Here is a 23087-nt window from a genome sequence, read left to right as displayed (position 1 = left end):
CTGCTGTGGTCGGAAACGTTGCCGTGGTGAACGCAGCTGTTTTGGCCCAGGATGTGGGCCGGGGGCTAGGATGGAGAAGGCCCAGTGTTCCCAGGTTTGTGCTCTAGAGGAGACCCCAGGGCCACCCAGTTCACAGCCCTGGGGCAGTCAGGGCAGTTGTTGCCCCACTCATGTGGGGAATTCAGACATAATTCACACCATAGGGAGAATATTTGGTTATGGCGGTAAAAAGAGAAACAATACAATGCAATACAATGCAACTTTATTGTCCACACAAAACAGAAAATTGTCTTTGGCTTTCCATTGCGTGACATCAAAACAGACAGAAGAGACATACAAAAGAGTGAAGGTGAAAATGTTGCTTGTCGATCAGGGAAGGCCAATAAGCATTTTTGAATTTGCTGATTTTTTCCTCCATAATCTGTAATACCAATCAAGCAAGCAGCTGCATCAGCTACTTTTGAACAACCCTCACCATGCAAACTTAATAAATAATAAACCAGTTTCTGATCAGTGGATTCTTATAAACTCTTTTTCACAAAAATGTAAATATACGAGGCAACGTATTCATAGATTTCGCATTTGTAACTCGAATAAGCACATAATATAAACCGGAAATGCTAAGGCAGCTGGTTTTGAGCTCTCTGTGCTGTATTTGTAACACAGGACCGAGAGCACGAATGACTGTTTTCCATGTCAAAAAGGTGGGCTCAGCATGTGCTTATATCAACACTTACTTCTCAAACAGAGCCTAGGCTGTTTATAAACACTGATCTGGATGTAAGCAATCAGACTTTGTTGGACTCTGTTCTGTTGCTTTGTGTGTATGTTGCTGTCATCTCTGAGCTTCTGAACAAATCTCCTGATGTGTGGACAGCAAAAATAAGCTTGAGGTTCTGGATATAAACAAACAATCAAAAAAACAAAAAAATAAATGTTTGGGGGTGGCTTTCCCTTTTTCAAACCTTTTTTTTTTTTTAATTTGGGGGCCATTTTACATAACAAAGAAGGAAAAAAAGAGGCTGTGTTTTGCTGAAAGATGTAGCTGTACGTGACATATGATCCGCAATCCAATGTTCAAGTGAGATTCCTGATTACGTCCCGGAAATGTTGTGTGTAAAATCCATAGCAGGCTTCAGGGCAATCTTTCAAGATAGTCCCGGCATCATAAACACTGGTCCCCCGGGAATCAAAGAACAACGTAAACGACTGGTTCATCTCTGCTGGGGGCCGCCAGCCCCTGAACCAGAGGAAGCCGCTGGACCGGTGCTGCCAGCCTTCGTTACAGACGAGACCGTCTGTCGCAAATTCCAGTCACGGGGCTGTTTCTCAGCCCGCGGTATTTAGCTGCGGTTTCTTTGGTCGTTTTGAGGAAGGTTTATGTGTTTATGGGGGTTGAGTGGGGGCTGGGGATCGGAGGTTCGGCTCAATGTCTCCATGCTTCTGATTGCCCCTTCTTCTCTACGTCAGCCATTCCCTGGGGTCAGGGAGATGGATTACAAAGATGGGAAGTTTGGAAATTTCAAAGGAAGTTTATATAAATGATCTTTATATGGCATCCTGCTGTCATTTAACGGGAATACACAGCTTTGTGAGAAGAACAGTGGGGAGGGGGTGGGATGAAATGAGAGGGGGTGTTGAATTGCATGGCACTTCCAGTATATAGTTCGTGTTTGTGGTAATCCTGAAGGATTAAAGTAACTCAGTAAACCCATAAATCACAGTTAATAATAGTTAACAACAGTAAATAACACTGGGCTTTATTTTCCATTTAGTGCATGCCAGCGCTCTGGAAAAGTGGTATTTTCGGCCTGGATATTGATGAGCCGCTTGATAATTTTGTGACTCGCCATGCGCCGAAGTGGGAGAATACATACTGCTGAGGGTGTGTCAATAAAAATCCAGCAGCGCACTGCAATTTTAGTGCAGCTCATTGCATTTTCACTGAACTGCCAGAAGGTCGATAACCATGAAAATAAGCTTACCTAAAAACCCAAATGAAAGTTGTAACTGGTCATATCCCATATTACTTACTGTCTTTGTGTGTGTGTGTGTGTGTGTGTGTGTGTGTGTGGGCATGTATTACTATCTTTGTGAGAACAAAATGTCCCCACAAGGATAGAAAGATGAGGAAAATTATCCAAGGTGGGGACCTTTTGCTGGTCCCCACAAGTTCAAGAGGCTGTTTTAGAGTTAGGATTTAGGGTTTACAATTAGGTTAAGGTTAGGCATGTAGTGGTTGGGGTTAGGGTTAAGGTTAGGGAGAGGTTACGGAATGAATGTATGTCAATGGGAAGTCCTCAGAAGTATAGCAATATGAACATGTGTGTGTGTGTGTGTGCATGTGTGTGCGCTTGTATGTATGTGTGTGTAGATGTGTGCGGGTGTATATGTGTGCCTGCTTTTAGGGGGAGGGGTTAATGCCTCTGCAAGTACCTTGCATTTACTGCTGACATAATTTCAAGTTCCTTAAGTTCTGAAATCATTTGTACTCCCAGTCAACAGGGCTTAAAATAAAGGTTCCTTAAAAAAGAAAACCAACAGCACCTTCAATTTTCAAATAACACAGAGGCAACACTATTCGGCTGTTTTTAAAATGACTCACTAAATAGTCCAAGAACAAATGTTTCCATTAATATGCACAACATTCAGCTTTTCTTTTTGTCACATTTTTGAAATTCAACACAGCAACATACTGAAAAACCACTAGGATATAACTGGGTAACTGCTGGCAGTAGACCTTCATCTTCTACCTGGGAGTTTCAGCCACAGTGTGTTCCAGCCAATGTAAAAGCCTACTCTACTCCTCATTATATTCTCGAGGTTAACGCAGGAATAATGGCTTTCCTCACCGTCTGAGCCAGGATCTGATTGGTTGACAGTCAGTTCCAGAAAGTGATTGCCTGTATGTTTAGTATACAGCTCTTCCTAGCTGCATTGCGAGTTGCGTTCTAACTTAGTATGTGAGATCTAACGTTTGATTAGTCAGTCACATGCTGTGCATTAAGGCAGCTGATTGGCTGAAAGCTGAAGTTCTAGCTGCACCACTAGTCCCCGGGTTGATGCCTCCCCCTTTGATTGGGTAATGTGTGTAAATGCCAATGACTGATTAGTTCAGGTGCGTATGTGCCAAAGATGGAGTGACCAGTAATTACAGCCTCGGTATTGGCTGACATTACAGGGAAATGCAAGGCCATCTATAAACAAAATTGGAATACAGATTTGTGGAAAATCTCACTTAATGGCAAGGTACATATGACGTGACATGTCTGATGAAAAAAAAGCTTCTGTAAACTGCTGATTAAACTGAACTGTTGTTATTTTTTGAACCAGAAAATTACATACTCAGCTGGCCTACTAATTATGCCAGGAAAAATGTAACCAGGGTTGAGAGAGGTCAAACCAAGGAATTCTTTTCTAGTGACCTGTCTAATTGGGGCCAGAAATGAATTTTTGTTTTACTGTGAAAAGGTCAATACTTACTTGAATGTGTGGCTCGTGGAAAGTTTTCAGCTGGATGAACCACACACACACACCAACCAAATTTCCCCCAGAATCCACACTGCCTGCCTTTTTGACTGAATAAAAAAAAACAAACAATGGTGTTATGCAATCAGGGTAACCAGGTCGAAGTGTAAACTTGAATGAAAGAAGTACTGCACATGAAACTAAGCAGAAATTTGGAATGTGTGAAATCTCTATGAAAATACAAATTTATATATATATATATGAAGGAGCAAATGTAACATAAAGCAGACGGTTCTACTGAGCTGCACAGAGACAGAGTTCTGAATAGGTGCAGTGCTGAACAGACACGTGCTCCCAAATCATAGATTTGACTGTTTGTCCCCAATGACAGCATTTTTCTCTGGTACTGTGTGATCAGCCAGGAGCAGAGCTCTGCGATATTACGGCACTGCCAAATCAAATACACATGCCATTCAAAAATGCACACCAGTAACTGCCATCCGCCATGCGCATAAACAAACACACACACACACACACACACACGCATACACACAAACATGCAGACATTTACATACACACACAGATACATGCACTCAAATACACACACACGCACGCACACATATACACACAAACATGCAGACATTTACATACACACACACATACATGCACTCAAACACACACACACACACACACACACACTCATGCACAGACACATGTATGCACACACACACTCCTGCACAGACACATGTATGCACACACACACACACACATACACATGTGCACACAGGTTATGTCAGGGCACTCACAGAAGTGCACATGCAACAAGGCAGGCGTGCTCACGCATGCATTCATCACCATGCTTTGCCGGCCTTGATGACATGCCAGAGGCCTCCACTACTCACAACATTTTCTGTGTTTTTTCCCGATAACTGAGTCAAGTGATCATGTCATTCCAGTTCTTACCTGCATTAACGGCAACGGTGATGCCTTTGTCCCTGCAAAAAAACCTCACCGCGGCAAACTCCGGGAGACCCCAGCCGGGTTGCGTTCTATCGCATCATGGTATGGACATAACCCTGGTAATGACACACTTCTGCTCGCATCCTCTCAAAGGAAAATAAATGTTGGGCTTGTGTTCCTGGGGCTCAGGAAAAAATGCTTTTGGTTACTGCTGAACATCGACCTGCTATTCGTAGCATCCCACTGTGTATCACTGGTTGTCGAGGGGGTGCCACACAGAGAGAGAATGCCACACAGCGGTACACTTGCAGCTCCTGTCTGCCGATGACTTCCAGCTGGGGTGTAATTATGATATCACAAAATACGCAGTTCTTTAAACTTTAAATGTGTCCCAAGTTGTGAGGTTGCGTGTGTTCACAATGTGTGTTCTTAACCACGCATATATGCATAGTACATAGAGGCACTCACAGATACACATACACTAACAGGCACACATATGGTCTCTCTCCTTCTCTGTCTCTCTGTCTCTCTGTCTCCCAAACGCACACACACACACACACACACACTCAAGCACACACACCGTCCTAAATTTCTGGGATTGTGGCTTTTGTACCAGGCCTGTAATCTCTGCGGTTCTGTTCTGAACTCTTCTTGACCCTGGATACATTTCCCTGTTTTTTCAGTATTATTATTATTATTATTATTTTGAGTAGCATTTTGCAAAGACTAGATCTGGCTCAGAGCGCGCTCTGCTCACAGCAAGTGCCAGAGTCAGGCCCAGTGATCCAGCTCTGGATCCCCCAGCACTCGAATTCAATCCCCCCTTAACCGAGTGCCCCCAGCACAGAACGAGAGGCCGACGCAGGCTGTTATGACGAATGCATCGAACCCTAAAACCCTATGCACGCTGCGGTGTTAAGTCCAGGCCAGTGAACCCTGAAACCCGTTGCATGCCGTGTGATTGCAGTCTCCGTTCCAGTCAAGCCCTGAGGTTTGAAGCCCTGTTTTCCTCATTAATTTGGAAAACTTTGTGACATGCAGTAATTTATTGCGCTATTAATCGACCGGTCAATCCTGGCCACGGGGATGTTATTGTATCACAGTCTGACAAATGAAAATCATAATAAGAAATAAAACATGATAAAACGCAGTAAAGATTGCATGGTGAAACTATAAGTAATAAGGAATAGAAGAAGAAAGGAAAGGCATTTCATGGACTTTTTGTGATTAAGCCACAGTCGGTCACTGGTCACTGTTATTCTGGAGCCAGTAAAGCAGTAAAAAAAGTCATAGTTTACTCATAACCACAGCAGTGTAAATATTTCTAAGCTTATAGTAGATCGAGCGGTAGCAACAGTGCTTTTATTGCTCGCGTTGAATGTTTGCATCTGGTCGAGATCTGACACATGTTTTGTACACTATTTCACAACGCAGAGGATGTGGCTCAACCCTCGTGACCACGTAACACCGACCCCGGAAACCACACTGTGTTCAATTTGGAAAGCCCCCCGGGGAATTTTGGGGGTTTCTGATATCACCAGAAACAAATGCCTGCAATATTTCACTCGTTTTATTGGCTATCTAATGATAGGTGTTTTGGTGAAGGGCTCATATGTCATTTTTATGTCATTCATTAGCGACACTACGTACATTTTCTCATCATTGGTTTGTCATACTTTTTGTAAACCGATATCATCATACAGCCTTCGTCTAGAAATGGAGATGTTTGTCAGGCTGTTAATGCAGATGACCTAGGATGTGACAACCACAGTATATGCACAGCTAAAAAGCCAGAGGAATGGAAATGTCAGTAAAAATGAAATTGTAAACTAAATAATGATGAATGAGATAACTTCATTATGTGAAGCCCGTTTATTTTTTCATACATGTTCTGCCAAAGTCACAGAAAAAAAATTAATGTTCTGGGCTTGCCTGATACAATTTTACAACTGGAACTGGAAAAAAAAATCTAACAGCAGTTCCGGCAATGTTCCTTGTGCCTATTTGACGTAATGTCAAAGGGACATCCAGGAAGCCGTATAAATTTATGTGTTGGGAATGTTTGTGTGAGTATTCTGGGAACTAAAAGTTCATTGCTGGGACGCTGGTTTGGTTTCTGTGAGTTTACTACGACACTGTCCACGGAATAATTTGAGTCACTCACAGCATTCATGTGGACTTGGGAACCCCAGTCTAATGTATTAGCATACAAGTGTAATAAGTGCTTCCCCTGAAACTGGCAGTTTTAGGTTGTGCATGTTTGCCTTTACATTTCACTTAATTGCATGTACATTTTCCCCAGATTATGGTCCAATGTTTCCGATCTGTCCTACTGCTTCACATTGAACAGCAAGAATCAGCAGGGAGCAGAGGATCTATATGAATGTGCATAGGAAACTTCGTGAAGAATTGTGCAACATTCTTTGTGAAGAACTGTCAAGCATTCTTGTCATAATGTGGGACCACAATGCTGGGGGTGGGAGGGGGGGGGGGTCAAAAATGAAGGATAATCAAAATGAAACGGAATCCTGCAGGTCTAAATAGGCTAATTGAATTTCGGGGCACAAAGACGAAATTCCCCAGACACAAATATGTCTCTGATTGGGCTGAAAATGATTCAAGCCCCCGATTAACTGGATAGGGTTGCTCTGTTGAGAGACTTGCTCCTGTTTTTTTATCCCCCGGTGGAAAAAAATGTTAACCGAGCCATTAGGGAAAATAAAAGCTGTGCATTGTTTTTTTCTTAGATTCACCCTGCATAGGCCTCACCACTAAGAGGTAAATTAAGCAGTGAACCACAGAGAGTAATTTATAAGAATGCCACGAATCGAAGAATGCGCTTCATATTTAATCAGTCTTTAGGATGGTTGGGGAGGGGGGGTTATGTAGGACCAGCAGTCTTTCATTTACCAACCACAGAAATGCAGTTTGAAGTCAAACCGCTGACCTTTAAAAAACCAAAACATGCATATTTCTGTTTAACAGACATTAAGTTGGCATGGGTTTTGGCCCATCAAGGCCTTGTATATTTACAATATGGCTTATCAAGTCGTGTATGAGTGATAGGGAAGTAAATGTCTGAAAATAATTATCACAGAGACAAAGAGTACTTGCATTTACAAACCATAATGTTTTCTTTGTGGTTTATGTTTTTTTTCGTTTGATATCGATGAAGAGTAACCAACCCATGGTTACCAAAATACACTGTGTATATGTGCCTGTGTGTGTGTATGAATGCATGTGTGTGTGTGTGTATGTGTGTGTGACTGCCTGCATATTTGCATTAGTGTATGTGTACAGTATATACATGTGTGTCTGTGTGTGCTCTTGATTGTGAGTGACCCAGGTTTTTTTCTGTAATTGAATTCCTCTGCATTCCCTAGATATTTCCAATGGATCAGATCCATTTACCATGAAGCTGGATCACACACATATTTTGCATTTCTGACAGGGAAAACAATGGACTCCCTGCATCTTCACCAATGTGCCCAAAGTTATTTTGGCCGCTCAGCGAGTCTATGTAAGAGGATGACTGAGGTTACAGTGATGAGTTTCTGAATTATTCCTCTTCAGAAAGCTCTCTGAGTGGTCAGGACAGCAAAATCAAGACACGCCTCTTCCGAGAGCTTCTCCTTAGACCCCACTATTCATTTTTGTCCCCTGTGAGGGACATCAGCCTCCGGTCTTAATTTCAAGAACCATAAATTCTAATGCGTTGAAACCTATGCTACCAGGGACACTCAAGAAAAATAAAATATTTTGGAAAAAAAAAATCTGTTTAGTTTTTGTAATCCAAGACACGTGTATGTGTCTTGGATTAAAAATGTGTAAAATGCTTAAACTTTCTTTCTTCTGGATCTCAGAAGGATATTGGTTCCCCTCCCATTCCTACATATTAGTACTCCCACATTTTTTAGACTAATTCAGGGTATGGTTTTTTTGGTTTCAGATTGGCTATATTTTTTATGCTTTTATGTTTTACTTCTTAAGGTTTGTTACTGATAAAATCTGCATTTCATTTAACTTTTGGTTCCTGATTCGCATAGTTACACTTGTGCTCTAGTGATGCTCATGTTTACTAGCTGGTCTGGGATTGTTGTTAGCCAGGTTTGTCACTATTGGTCATGCTAGTCAGGTGACTGTTCCTTTTATATTGTAAGTTGCTCTGGGTAAAGCCCATCTGCTGAATCAATGTAATGCAATGCTGTCCCTAATTTAAAGTGGTTACATTCAAAGAATATGGCATGTACAGACCTACAAATGCACATAAACTATAGCCTTTAATCTCCATAACGCTATAACATTTGTCCTTGATAATTCTGAATTAAAAGTAAATGCACGTCTTACACTTTTTCTTCACAAATTCAAGTTGACAGGTTTTATTTAGTGATTGCTGTGAACTTGTCAAACTGTGTTTGAAAAGAAAAACAAATAACTTGTTTTTAAATCGGTCAAAGTTAATGACGAATATTGATTGAATCCAAGCCCATGATATTTTTATTGGTGCTAGTATCATTTTGATCTGCATAACTACAAGCACTGCATCAAAGATGGCAGTATTGTACAACAGTTAGGGAACTTGGCTTGCAATTCAAAGGCTGCGGGTTCACTTCCCAGTTGGGGTATTGCATTGTATCCTTGAGCAATGTACTTAACCTAAATTGTTTTTGGTGAATACTCAGCTGTATAAATGGATCGTGTGTTTAAAAAAATATAATCTGTGTTCCTCAGGATAAGAGCATCTGTTAAATAGAGTAATGTCAACAACACTAACCCCTATCATCTCGCACCCAGGGCACTGAGAGGCCACTGCCTTCAAAACCATTCACTTCCTTAAACACATGCACACACACATACACATACACACACATGCACGCATACACAGACACACACACACACACTGACACACACGCACACACACACGCAGACATGAATACACACACAAATGCACACACGCACACATACGCACATGGACACACAACCACACACACACACATGCACACACACAGAAACACACACACACACACACATGCACCTACATGGTGTCAGTGATGGCCATGAAACCCTCACCGCCACTGACCACCACCCCCCTCCCTCCCCCCCGGGGAGTGCTCAATGCTTTCTACGAAACACCGTACGTGGCTTCATTTCAGTCAAAACACGCTTAGCAGAGTACCGGAGTGCATTTTCTGAGAACTGAGCTGCTCGCGAGGCTCTGGAGGATTCGCTAATAAAATAACCTGTGTAAACCGGGCCCGCGTGTTCGACGCTGCGGTCGGGACAGCTGTCCCGCGTTTGACCCTCTTTGGCTCAGCGGGCCCAGGTTTCGCTTCCAGGCTTCCCGTGCCAGCCTGACGCCTTCTCCCTGCATTCCAAACACAAACACGGGCCGGGAAGCAGCAGCAGGCACGCCGCGCTCCAGATGGCCTAACAGATAGAGGAGCCCTCCGCACCGCCGCGGGGCACGAGGCGGCTCACGCAGGAGAGACTCGTGCCAGGCCGACGGTACGGTCATTTATCAGTGCATGTCCTGAGTAGCAGCTCTTTCCTCCTAACGCTTCTCTAACACTGCAAGTTTCATGCTTTATAAACCATTTATAGCTGCATTATAAACCGTGGATACTCAAGTCTGGACCTTGAATATAAATCCGGTCCTGGTTTTCTTTCCCCCCGTGTGATTAACTAAAGTATTAGTGCTACTGATTTTACAGACTATTCACACCTGACTCCCAAGTAAAGGGAGGGTGGGAAACCAGTGTTCCTTGGACCTCGAGGGCTGTGATTTGAGTAACAGGGTTATAAACCGTTAATAACACATTGTTAGTGGTACTGGTTGTTTGACATTAATATGTTTTGTGACTTTATATGAAATTACATCTGAAAATAATGGCTTCTTTCTAAATATCATATGCAACCACTAATATGTTTTAAAGTTAAAAAACAGCAGTGTATTTTCAGATGGTATCATGCATTTGGCAATGAGCATTAATACTGAACTCTGCTCTAAAGTGTAAGCATCTGTTATGACATAAGAGTGTAAGAACATTTTACAGATAACACAATTAGCCCAAATTTAGCTAATCATTTACCTATATTTAAATACTAAAAAAGACATTTTCCCATTTGCTTTGCACCCTGAAGAATGTTTAACCTCACTTTTAATTCTCTCATGTTGTATGAGTGTCTATTTTCTTCAGTTTGGAATGCATGTAATGATAATACTTTTGTGCTGGTCTAGACATGGTCTTTACACCATTCTAGGGTCAGGAGAAAATGATCTTTTAACACAGCCAAAAGCAGTTTACTGAAAAGAATGTTCAGACACAAGCATTCATAAAACATTCTTTTGTATCGTGGTGTCCTATTACCCTTTGGAAAACTGTTGGAGAACTTAATGTAAGTTATACTGATTTTTCTAGCTTCACCCAAAGACAACATGATTTTAAAACAGATGTGTTTGATTTGAATTTTAAATAAATATGTGGAATTCCTGTTCAGAAGGGTTGAGGCGAGACTACCAGCTAGTTTTTTTTGTTTATTTTGAATTTTTTTCAAAGTCAGAACCCAGCCAAGCTGTCTGTGTTCCTCCCCCTGAAAGATGTATCTGTGAGACTGAGCGATCTGCCCGTGTCATCGTCATGTCAGCGTTAAGGCATCGTGCCTGAAGACGCCGGACACCGTATCCGCCTCTCTGTTTGTCTGCGGCCCAAAAGGGGCTTCGGAATGAGGGGGGAAATGAGTGTCGGTGCCGACAGGCGCACTTCCTGCATGCTGACTGATCAGGTAGCTCAGTGAAAAAAAAAATGGTGAAAAGAAGCCTTTGGCGAGGTTCTGATTCTGAGACTGCTGAGCCGGCACTCTCGGGACTCTGGACTCCCCCACCCAGGTAGGAGACCGGACGGACCAGGGGTGGGGGTTGAGTGGGGTATGTACTGCCGACGCATTCTTGGGGTCACAACTTTGGACGCAAGTCATTGTATAACCGGCGCTCTGTGGGTCTTGAGAATTTGAGACGATTTTCTAATTTGTTGGTCAGCTGGCGGTCAGACCGCTGCTGGATCCTCGGTCCCCTGAATCCTGCCTCTACAATGCATTCCGCATTCTTCAAATTACGGTGAAAATACTTTTGCGTTTTATTTGTTTGTTTTTTTTTTCTGTCATAACCCTAAACTATAATCCAGAACCTACTTCTAAACGCAGACTGAATTCAAATCCAACCTAGACAAGGTGATAACAGCATTTCAAAAGTTTTTCTTTTCGTTTTACATTTTACGGTAATTTGTTCTTCTTCGCCAAGATTTATCTCTCCTTTCAGTCCTCGCTCCTTCATTTTTCCTCTCATCAGAGCGATCCCCTTTCTCTTCTTCCAGCGGCTGCTGCGATACCGTGGTTTGAGCTGGGCTCCAGGTCCCAGTCATCGGGCCGCTGCACTGAATACGACCCGCGTGCGAGTGGAAAGACGAGCGAACCGTGAAAAAAAACTAAACTGTCCGTCGAGGACGTCCCCGACTCCCGCCGCGGCGATCGCGAGCAGGTATCTCGCGCGCTTTTTCCGCAAACTGAATCTGACACTTATGAGCCAGGAGGGACGGGGAAGAGGTCCCGCCGTGTAATGAAGGAATAAATTTAATTACGCAGGCAGACCCCGGCTCGGTTACAGCGGCGCGCAGCATCCACCCGGCCCGGGCCGTTTGCGGTCGCCATGGTAAATTTGAAAACCTGATGTGCAGTCCCCATTGGTGTCCCGGGCTGGGGGCTGCCAGTTGGCCCCGGTTCTCTGTAGCGGGTTCGGGTTCTTGCGGGGGTCAAACATGCAGGACTCGGTCTTGTCTGAACTGTGCTAATCATGGCCGTGGGGAATTAGCGTTTCTTTTTTTTTTTACACGTTGTTTTTGTCATTTGTTATACACCACATTTTAAGCACATTAGGCCTCCTTTCTCATAGCTTAGGTCTGGATTTTCTGGATTATACATTCTCCACAGGCATTCTTTTTTCAACCATTATTCTTCCACAATTTTGCAATTTTTCCAATTGCGCCTCCCATCCAAGGAACACAGGAGGTGAGTGCGTGCACTGCTCCAACACACTTACCCACAATCCCACTGACTGCTTACCACACCACAGGCCACACAGAGCTAAGGGAGAGATAGCACACAGGTTGGAAACAACTGATGACAACTGGTAACCCGTGGTTGCCAGGAGTGTCAGTGGGAGGTATTAATGTGACTGTAACCCGAGGAGCTCTGATGGGTTCAGACCAACACTTTCAGCAAAATGTTTTCCAGCATGAGTCACAAGAAGCTAACAAGCTAATGATGTTGCCAAGGGCTCAAACCTGTGAATTTTATTTGTATAGCACGTTTTACAGAAATGCTGTCACCAAGATGCTTTACAGTGGAAACACAAAAGAAAATCGGACATTAATCCAGGCCTGAACCCAACAAAATGAGCAATTGAGGTAAAAAAAAAAGACATTGAAATGGCGGCAAGAAAAAACTCTTCAATGAGAAGAAATCCCGTGGGGAACCCAGCTATAGAGGGGGAGCGCATCTTCTGCTAGCCAGCCCTATGAGGACTTTATGACTGAAACCGAGCTCGCAGAGCTCTAGCCCCTCTGGAGGCTCATATTTATTTATTTATTTAAATGAGCTTTGATTAATTGACCAATTAATCAAATCGCTGGACTCTGTCCAAAACTGTACATTCATAAGGAGAAAAGCTTAAGAAAAGAGAATTGTCTCAAGATCAGCTGCAACAGTATCCAATAAAAGCAGTCATACGCGCGCCAGCCAAAGCTGTTGTTTTGGAGATGCGATGCATGGCTAAAGCCTCCATCTTCTTTTATACGATCATTGAACCGCGCTGTCTTCCGTGAAGTCTGGGCTGCCGCCAGACTTGGACGCACAGTTCTTCTGTGATCGCTGCCCCGCTCCTCACAAAAACAGGCTAGCAGGTATCGAATGCCTGGAGACAAGCAGTTAGCACTCCCAACGAATATACAAACCTGGCTGAAATTGTAAATGCTAGTTTGTTTGCTGCTGTTAAATAATGAAATGTCCATATATTTTCTCTTTTAATCCCATAGCATCTCATGCCTTTCACATTATTGTGATCACTTACGTGTGCATTTTGCCTATCATGCATATCCTGACTTCTAGTAGGCGTTTAAGTTAAATTTTCTTATTGTGGAAAACCACGAAAGGAAAGTTATTCTAATTCAAGATTTGTTTCCCGGCAGTGCCCTGTTCAATTGACCGTTTGACAGCAGATTATTTATGCTAGATTGTCAATATTGTAGCTCATGTAAATCTCTCCTGTCCAAACAGCTATGTAGTGAGTATTAGCGCAAATATTTGTTTAAAGTCCAGATATGTATTTTTTATGGCATTACATTTATTATGCAAGCAATTTAAAGCAGTTCATTGTGAAGCCTGGACCAGAGTAAACGGTTAGAATTTTGTCCACACAGTTGCTCCTTATTCTCCCTGTCTGGCACACCGTTAACATTTACAGATCCACGTTTGTGAGAACCCTGTTCAGCGGAATTAACCGGAAGAGATTACCTCTAAATGCCCACCAGTCAAATCATTAAAGACAGTGTAATTACACTCAGATGATTCACAAGCAATCTTGACGTTTAGAAAAAAAAGGAGCAGCTTTTCAGTTCTGCTCACGACAGTTGGCTTTGCTTTGGTGCTCGAAAAAAGGCCTCATTAAACGTAGGGGTTAGCTACACATTTCCTACTGTACATAACGTGTAATTCAAACTTCATATCTCATTTCACAACTTTCTCTTATGACTGCATGCTCTCATACGTGCATTCAACGTCCAGCCCACCCCTAACCTCTTTTCATATACAGAACTGGTCTGAAAAACTGGCGTGGGTGCTTAAAAATATATGGTGTTTACTGCCATTTCTCTGGGGTCATTGTAAATCAAATTTTCACATTTCCTCCGACAAAACTGTATATCGTAAAATGCCCATTATATTCAAATTCAGTCTATTTTTTTAGAACAGCTGCCAAGCTTTAAATACATATTTATTTTTTCTAACATTTCAATAAAATATTTCATTATTTTAATACCACTGGAGGAAATTGAGGAGAATTCCCTGGCCATGTTGCGGGACAGACAGACAGGGAGACAGTGCGCCGCCAAAGTTGAGGACTCCTGCTCGGTCCATGTGTTTGGCAAAGGGAAAGACTGCATTAGGCGCAGGCACGTCCTCTCTGTGGACGTACTAGTCCGGCACAAAGTGTGCGAAAAACAGATATGCTGGGTCAAAGTGAAGACGTTAGCATTGCCATCGCTTTTAATGAGTTCCCACTCCCTTTTGCATCCGGCTCTTCACAAATGAATTTCTTTGAATGTCACGTCACAAACTGTGTTGCATATTAAATGGTTTATCTTTTTCTTCTTAAATAGGAATTATAATTGTATAGTATATATAGTGTAATAATAATAATAGTAATAATAAGGTGATTATTATTATTATAGGAAAAGCCTGATTTGAATCAATGAAACAGAGAGTGGTACTGAACTTACTCCATAGAAAGCCTGGTGAAATGTGACTAGACAGAAAAGCACAATGAGAGGCCAGGAAAGCCGTGGTGGATGTCTGAGGGTAGACTGGTGTCTCAGCAGGCTGGGTGGTGGCCCTCGCTGCTTCCAGGCCCTTTCAGCCTCTTTCCTTGGGGTCTGGCTCCGTGGCTCCCTTTTGGCTCTTCCCATTCTTAAACAGCCGCAGCCTGCCGGTAGAAATTACTGACAAAGAAAAACAAATTGGCCATCAACTGTCAGGCTAGGGAGATGGACCAACATAAGCACAGTTGGCTAGCTCCCTGAACACCCTCACACAGAGACATACAGCCACACACACACACATAAATGCAACATGCACACATATACACACTCACACATACACACACACACGCACACATGCATATACGCACATAGACACATACACACACACAAAAACACACATGCACACACATACCCACACAGACACACACATGAACGCACACACATGCACACAAACACACACACATACATTCACACACTTGCTCACACACACACATACACACACACACACACACACAGAAATACTTACACACAGATACACACACACGCACACACACACACTCATGCACATACAGCCACATTCATACACACAGAAACACACACACCTTGTCGGGACGGTTTGTGGAGCACACCACAGGCCCAGGAGCCCAGAGTGATGGGAGACAGATGACCAGAGTGTGCTGCGTTTCTGCCTAAAAAACATCACTCCTCCTGTTCTGTCTCTTCCTCCACTGCCCAGTCTGACATGCAGTGAGTTCCACTCACTGCAAGGCATTAGCTGCTGAACTCTTTTGATTAAATATTGGAATATAACCATGCAGACATCTTCTAGGACAGAACGTCGTGGACCAGACTGCACCCCCTTAGTCAGAATCTTGGTTGGGGTCAGAGTGATGTCACTCTCTTTGAGTACTATCAGACTGCTGTCAGTGCAATACAGGTGATGACATTACAGTTGGCTTTATTCAGGAAGATGCCATTGCAGCTAGGTAGTCCTAGGGTGATGTCACTGCAGTCCTGGTAATATGACTGAATTTGGGTAATCTCAGAGTGATGTCACTGCAGTCCAGTGATGTCACCGTGGCCTGCTAACTTCAGGTTGACTACTTGTATCAGGATGTTGTTAGTATCAGGATGCTGTTTCCAGGTAGTGTAAAAGAGTCAGCAGAGCCGATTCTACATGCGGGTGGAATGTATAATATTTTTATTGAGAGCAAGACCTGCAGGCACAGCTGTAAGCTTTTTAAATTGATCTACAATTTGCAGCTGGCTTACAGTGTATAGCTCTGTAAGCCAGCTGGTTGAGCACATGTACAACCCCTCAAACAACAAAACCGAAGAGAGAGGACAGTGGGATAATAAGGGTTAGCCATTTTATAAACAGGGACACTTTGGATTTACAAGCAGAAGCATCAGACTTGGTTTGATTTTCTTTACTGCCAAATTATAGAGAAGTTGTAAAAATATAATAAGAAGATTAATGACTTGTTTCACACCACTTAAACTCTTCATGTAATTTGCCTGTGTAAGATTACAGATACTGCAAAGAGTTTTAAAACCAAAATCAAAAGAATGAAGAAAACGCATATATACATGCATGCATTTCCTGCACACGTGCACTCTCACATGTACACTGACCCAAGCACCCAGCCACACACACCCTAACTTTCAGAAAAAAAGAAAACTTCAGAGAACTTAAAATAATATGACTGATGCCAGCTTCTGTCTTAAAGTGATTATAAATTCTTTCCTAAACCCTTGGTGATTACAATGATTATTTTAGATGGTTATTTTAAACTTTTCCCTGTCTTTCATGCAATTCCAAAGTTTTTATTCTTCATTGAGTGAAATGGTCAAGAGAGGGGAAAGAGGCAGTGGATCTTAAGAGTTTCCACTGCACAGAGACAGTGGGGGGTGGGGGGTAATAGACTATATTGGCAATGGGGGAAGAACTCGGAAAGGCTTAAAAGACATTTGATATATGGAGAAATTCTTTGGAACTAAAATCAATTGTGGGCTTGATTTGAAAGACAGACTTGAAAGACTCTCACATGATATTGTGAGAGCCACTGTCTTGTGCCCTTGGGGGTTTGGAGGGGTTCAAATGGGTCAGGAGGGGTTCAGATGGGGCAGGAGAGGTTAGGGGGAATCAGTAACATAACTGCCAATGCTGTTGCTGTTGCTTCTTTTAGACAGCAAGGAAATATGCGACCAATTCAAGGGGATGCGTGTGGAGGATCTATAATTTATACAGGCCTCGAGACTCTCCTAGTATTCCTAAGATCTTAGAAGAACATATGGCTTTTTCCAAATATATGAGCTCTTAGTCAAGGCAATCGTAAAGGAATGAAAAAGGAAGAAAAAAGCTAAATAATAATGGCTTTTGCATCGCGCTACTTTTTCACTGCTGTTTATCTGAATTGCTACCCTGAAAGCTTGGCCCTGACAGGAAGACATATTCATGGGTGGCCAGACTCAGAAATCATCTGTAAAATTCTCACCATCCCTGATATAACTTGGAGAGCCCATATGCTGTATTAAATTTATATGGAGGTTTGTACAGTCATATTAAATGTTCAATGTCCTGTGTTCAAACCTTTTCATGTTCGTCTCCCAAAGTGCAAACTCTTTGGAACTGTTAAACCATGAATTCGGAAGAATAATTTTTTTGGAACCAGAGGCCTGGGCCACCTCAACTTCAGATGATATATTTTTCACATCCCTCCAGAACAGCTTGTCTTCCGCTGGTGAGCTCTATCGCTGAGACGAGACCACACAAACAGAGGCGCACTTTCTAAAGGCAACAAGCTTGCTACAGTTTCACAACGGCCTCAGGAATGAACAATTTGGCATCCACAAAGCCTCACGTCGTAAGTAGAAAATTAAAAGGGAATTGTCTCAAGATCAGCTGCTGGGAAAGAAGAGTGAAAAGACTCGGACTGATCTTCCAAATTTGAGGGTGGCAGGTGGGGTTAAATAGAAGGAGACAGACACACTAGAAATATGTTTTTAAAAATGTGCAAACATCGCCCTGTCAGGAAGGAGTCCCTGTTCTTCCACCCCACAAAAACACGGCGCATAATCTGCAAATTTGCAAAGGCGCCCGGGGAAGGAAGTCTTTTATTAGGCATTGTGTTTTCCTTTGCTGCAGGCGGCAGACTAAATAAACCAGACCTGAGATTTATTCTGTGTTTCACTGGCGCGGCCGCATCCAAGAATCACACACAACGCTGGGTTCAGCGAGAGAAAAGAATCTCAATCATAACAAGGTAGCTGCTGAGGAAAAGTGCACGTTTCCCCCGAAGCGAGATCGCATGAAAAAATTTGTTTCATTTTAACACCGAAGGAAAAAAAAATGTAAAAAAAAAGGGTAGCTTTATTGTTTTGTTTTTTTATTTTTTCTCTCAAAAGGACGGTATGAATATTTAGTGTTGACTTTAGAGCGAGCCAAGATAAATTTGCCTGACTGCCGTTTAAGATTTCACCCTTGCTCTACATCTTTCAGTCAGGTTTGAGAAAGAACAGGTAGGAAACAGGAAATTGCCCTGTCTTTGTGAGTGGGACGTGCCATGTGTGCAGTGAGGAGAATGTATTTGTGCCACTGAGCTCCTGCAAACCAGAATTCACCCTCACTCCCCACATTCTCCAGGTCAGGGGTGGGGAATACATTTCTTGGTCAGGCCCATTTCCAAATTTCCCCCTTGTTAAATAATTAAATCTGCGCAAATAAGTACATAGATGTTAAAACAACCATGCTTTTTTAAACTTTCAGCTAGTTCTTCCAAGAATGTAATAGTTACTAGAATGGTATTGCAGACTGAGAGTTCAGCTAACCTCAGCCAAAACCAAAGTAGCTCACTATGATAGACTCTATTTTAAGTTTAAGGTTTTTTTTCATGGACATCCAAAACCACTGATTATTCATTTTTTATGATGGATTAGCACACACACACACACACACACACCCGCATGCATGCATGCACACACACACACACACGCACACAAATGTAAGTAAACTTGTCAGATAATATACCATCACACAGTTGTAAACAGAAAAAGACAAAAATATTAACTTTTCAAATAATCACATTTCAATTCTAGACATGCACAATTAAAATTTTCAAGAACACTATTCGCAAGAACTTTTTTATGTCCACAAGGGTTTATAAAATGCAAAAGTACTGGGACAGTGGCATATTTTTTTGTTGCTTTGGCTCTGTACTCCAGCAGATTGAATATGAAGTCAATGTCCAGACTGTCAGCTTTAATTTGAAGGTATTTACTTACATATCAGACGATCAGCGTAGGAATTACAACCCATTTTATACATAGTTCATCCATTTCAGGGGACCAAAAGTAATTGGCAATATTGGCTTCTCATCTGTTTCTAGGCCAGTTCTGTGCCTTTGCATCATTAGTTCTTGCACAAGAAAGTTTCCAAAAGGTCTTAAATAGATTTTAAGTGTGGAAATTGCATTTGGAGTCTGTTGCTGTTGTTATTCAATGTGAGGACCAAATAAGTGTCAATGCCAGTAAAGCAGGCCATCGTGAGGCAGAAGAATCAAAAGGCCGATTGCATACTTGTTGAAAATTGAGGATTGGTCGAGCTCTGCCGTGGTTACGGGGGCAATGGTTTGGTCATAACTTCAGAGTGAACACTCAGAGGCCTCCACACATTCTCAATCGCTGTTTGCCTGACTCTTGGCCTTTGGCGGCGCAATCCCTCAGCTCTCATAAAACATCAGAAAATATTCTTGCGTCAGACGATAAATCACGCTGAAGCTGGAGTGGGAATTGAACCGCCAGTTAAGTCGTCAGCGAAGCCCAAGGATCTGGTCCGGTGGAGGAGCCCATTCATGTGGTGGGGAGGCGTCTGGGTGGGGGGAGGGAGGGGGGGGGAATTCTTCAGTCTTGTTTTTCTAGAAAGGGGGCGCCTTGGTTTCTCTGTTTAGAACATTTGCTCTCTGGGCTATTGCTTCAAGCATCCGTTTTTTTTTTTTTTGCCAGGAAATCACCATGGAACGAACCCTGTGCATAGTCCATCTTACTGTCTGATTATCACGCTGCAGCTTTTCCACTGTTTGCAAACTTTTACATTGTTAATGAAAATGATGTGAATGCTGGGAATTTGGCTCAAGTGAAAAACCAATAAAATTATCCATATCCATGTTTCAAACCAACCTTATACAATGAAAGAACAATTCTCATAGGGCTTTTTTTTCACTCACAGAAATAATTGTCGGGTTGTTAAGACTGGCTTCTTAAGGACATCGAAGAAGGAAAATTATGAGAAATTATGAGAAAAGGAAATTCGCCAGAAACTAAAATAACTTTTTCATTTTGAAAATGTGCACTTACATTTCAAATTGTAACTGAAATATTATCACAACCTGGTATTGGACTAATGAAGTCTGATATTTATGCAACACAGGAGCAAAGCTTGTATTGAAACAAGACATGGAAAATGTTTTATTTCATTAATTTACTTCAGTATATAACCATCTGATACAGTTTCTGTATAATAGCATATGTGGACTTCTACCAATAATATTATTGAATGAAATAAAGAATACAACTCTGCTAAGGCCATGTTGTAATATTATATAAAATAAAACAAATTCCCACTGCCAGGTCCTCATTGACCTGGTGACCTTGTTTCTAGGAAACAGAGACCAAGGCATATTAGCAGGTTCTGATCACTTGCCGGACCCTGTTTCTTGAGGATTGATACAGTCCTCTGAGGAAGTGGAGGAAGTGCCAGAGATCTCCATGAGCCTTGTAAATAACAGAGACATGAAATGTGTTATTAACTGTGATCAAATGTGCGCTTGGAACTGTGTTATCTAAAATGTCATCACGGACTCAAACAGGGACCACTTCAAAACCACCCCTTTTATTTTCAAGAAGAAATGCAAACCTGATCCTGAAAAATGTAGACACGGGGTCACGTTTGGCCAGCATTTAAAAACTTCTTGCCTTTCTTTATGTTCCTTCAAGTTAGCTAGCTGAGGACTAGGCCACAGTCTGACCCTGAAACTGCAGTTCAAGGTTTCCACATAGAATTCACTATACCTCATTGAACATGTATTCAACCAACACCGCTCAAATCTTATTTTTGGGCTCAAGATGAAAGTTAAGTATAAGTTTCCACTTACCAGAAAACATTATTTATTTATTTATTTTTAAAAAAGGAATTTTTTTTATTTCATGCATGAATTGAACAATATTGCTATAAATGGAAAACGCTGTGACACGTTCACGATCGGAAGGTTTGGAATATCAGACAGGTCTCTATGTTGCGTGACAGAACAGACTGAGCTAGCGCTGCGGTTAGCCAGCGTACGTGCTGAAACGGCAGTGCACGGGCCACTGAGCAGTAACACACAGAAAACAATAGCACATAAATTGACATTAATAAAGACCACTGAATGGACACATAGTATCTCTCTCTCTCTCTCTCTCTGACTTTTACTCTATTTCTCTGTCTATCTGTCTGTTTGTATGTGACAGTATGTTCAGAATTTGATTTCATTTCTTCCCTGTAACCCCTGTGAATGCATACCTTGGGGTAGGGCAGGGGTTGTGAGTCTAATCTCTATCTCAAGCAAAGAACATAATTAAGGGGAGTCCCCAGATCTTCTCAGACACCAGGGTCAAGAATGAACGTATAACAGCTTACTGGTCGGCGAAATTAGGACTGACACCCCCTCGCCCCCCTCCACACTCACAAAAACTCCCTCAACTCCCCCCCCCTCCCGGGTCAGAGCTAAGGCTTTGAAGTGCCTCTATCAAACTGGGACTGAAGTCCAACTGGGTATCCCGGGGGGAGAATGTACGCACTTCCCATGGCACTCTGTAAATACCCCTGCACCCCCCACCCCCCACCCCCCCAACCCCCCCAAAAAAAGAAAAACACACACCACTCTCAGGGGATGACAGATACAAAACAGTTAGGGGGTTTAAAAAATAATTACCCAGGTGGGAAGGCTGATTAATTAGGCCGTTTAATTTGAAAAAGGCACGGCGAGTGGGAAAGGGTGTCTAGGGTGGTGGGGGGCGGACACTTCGAAGTTTGTCTGTTTGTGTTTGTGTATATTTGTGTGCGTGCGCGTGTGCGTGGGTGTGCGTGCGTTTGTGTTGTTTGTTTTGTTTTGCAGTTTCCAACAAATTCATTTTCATCTATCACAAGTATTTGCTCTTTGTCATGTTATGAAAAATAACTTTGTAATTTATTGAAGCAGAGGAGAACCACGAACAATGAGCCTTTATGGCATTGTCTGTGTTTATATGACAAACTGCGCTCAGCTTTGGGAAAAGCCGTTAGTTTATTAACAGGAATGTTTGGAATGGCACCAGGGACTAGCTTTGAGCTGTTCAGATCATGCAAGGAATGCTGAAAGACCAATAATTATTGTTTTCAACACATTCACTTCAAGGGAACAAAAGAAGAAAGAGAGAGGAATGCTAATAATGAAAATGTGACAGCAATAATACAGCGTGTTCTTTCCTTACATTTCTAATGAGCCTTTCTAGCTCTACTAATTAGACCCGATTCTAACAAAAGGCGTCCATTGTTTCGCAAAAGCAATTTACATAGCCATAACCATTTCTCTATTCTTTTCTTCTCTCTCTGTCTCTTTCTCTTGCTCTCTCTGCTTCTCACTCTCTTTCTCTCTCTAGCGCTCTCTCTCACTCTCCAGAGCAAGAGCTTCCCTGAATTGCTTGAAAAATGTGCCATGGTACACAAGCCAGGCACCTCATGTGGATGTTCTTGGACCAGGCCCTCCACTGATAGACTGGCCTGTCGTTTCCTCTGTTCCATTGGCAGTGGGCTGTTCGCTCACTCGTATTATTTCACCTCAGACAAGCAGTAGACAGAGCACGACGGCCTTTTTGTTTTAAATATCCCAGAACGTTCTCTGTTGAGAGGGGAAGACGCTGAGCCAAGATGAACAAATTTGAGGCATCGTGTCGGAGGGGGACCCTGCAGCGTGCCGATCGGGGGTTGGCTGTGGAGCACTGGGGGGTCGGAATGATTGGAAATGAGATCAGTGTCTGTGCTTGACATCGACAGAG

Source organism: Anguilla anguilla, chromosome 7 (genome assembly GCF_013347855.1).
Source record: "Anguilla anguilla isolate fAngAng1 chromosome 7, fAngAng1.pri, whole genome shotgun sequence".
NCBI lineage: Eukaryota > Metazoa > Chordata > Actinopteri > Anguilliformes > Anguillidae > Anguilla > Anguilla anguilla.
The sequence above is the reverse complement of the archived record's forward strand: the minus strand, read 5'-3'. Positions refer to the sequence as shown.